Source organism: Bison bison, unplaced genomic scaffold (genome assembly GCF_000754665.1).
Source record: "Bison bison bison isolate TAMUID 2011002044 unplaced genomic scaffold, Bison_UMD1.0 scf7180017864379, whole genome shotgun sequence".
NCBI classification, from domain to species: Eukaryota; Metazoa; Chordata; class Mammalia; order Artiodactyla; family Bovidae; genus Bison; species Bison bison.
Window position 1 is genome coordinate 3352198 of NW_011494951.1, and position 1224 is coordinate 3353421.

Genomic DNA, 1224 nt, shown 5'->3' on the forward strand with positions numbered 1-1224 from the left:
CTGCCCCTCAGGCCCAGCCCTCGCCCCCCCACCCCCTCAACCTCACCCCGGTTCATCTGCTCTTTCGCAAACAGCGGAGCTGGCTCTCGACCAGGCTGGAAAGCGATGGGGAGCTGGCATCAGTGAGCTCTTCCTTCCGGGCCCCCAGTGTCCCAGACGACTCTGGGTGCTGGGAGCTCCTCTGGCCCCACGTCCAGAGGTGGTCCATCTCCGGCAATCCTCTCCCATCTCCGCATGCGCAGGCCTTCCTGTCTGGGTGGGGGGGGCTGGCCTCTGCCGCAGGGACGGTGGGCTCACCCGTCACCCTTCAGGTGGGACATAGGTGCCCATGGGCCGCCCTCTGGGGTAGTACGGATGCTCTGTGAACTTCACACCTCTTTTCACTTAACAACACATCCTAGAGGCTGTGTGGTATCCAGCGCCCGGAAACCTTCTGTGTTTTTTAAACGGCCACATACCATTTCATTTATGCGGATGCACCATCGTTTGTATTAACACAGCCACACCCCTGTTGATGGATACTGGGGGTTTCCAGTCTTTCGTGGCAAACAACAGCGCTCTCAGTAATGCTGCACAGATGGAAACTCCCAGAAATACAGCCGCCGGGTCAAGAAGAGGTAACTGCACGGGGAACCTGATCGACACCGTGAAATTCCCCACAGTGGGCGCTCCCATCAGGAACAGGGGCGTGTGTCTGTCTTCCAAAGGTGGGCGGGAGCAGGGGGTGGGGGCGCTTTTCTAAAGGAGGAACTACATGGCCCCTGGGCCAGCTGGAGAGTCCTGGGCCACAGGGCCCAGCACAGGGTGGTAACACTGGCCGTCTCTGGGCAGAGTCGGGGCCCTTGAATGAGGCCTCAGATGTTTCAGAGATGGGTCGGCGGAGGAGAGCTCCCGGCTACTGGAAAACAGACAGCAGAGCTTCAGGCCTGCTGGCCTCGTGGGGTTCCAGTGTCTTGCTGACCTGAAGTACAGGGGACAGGAAGGAGGCAGCTGCTGAGGGGGCCTAGCTGGGGAGGGCCTGCCGGGCCGCCAGACCGTTTGGTTAGCCGCTGGTCTGCCCACCGCTGCAGGAGGCGCTGCCGGCCTGAGACATGCTGCGGGTTGATCTCCGCTGGTTTGTCAACTGCGTTCATTTCTACTCCGTGTCCTTCCACAGAGCCTCTGTGGCGAGGCTCCATGAGACGTGGGCTCTTGGCAGGGAGGGGAAGTGAGATGGGAGGGAGG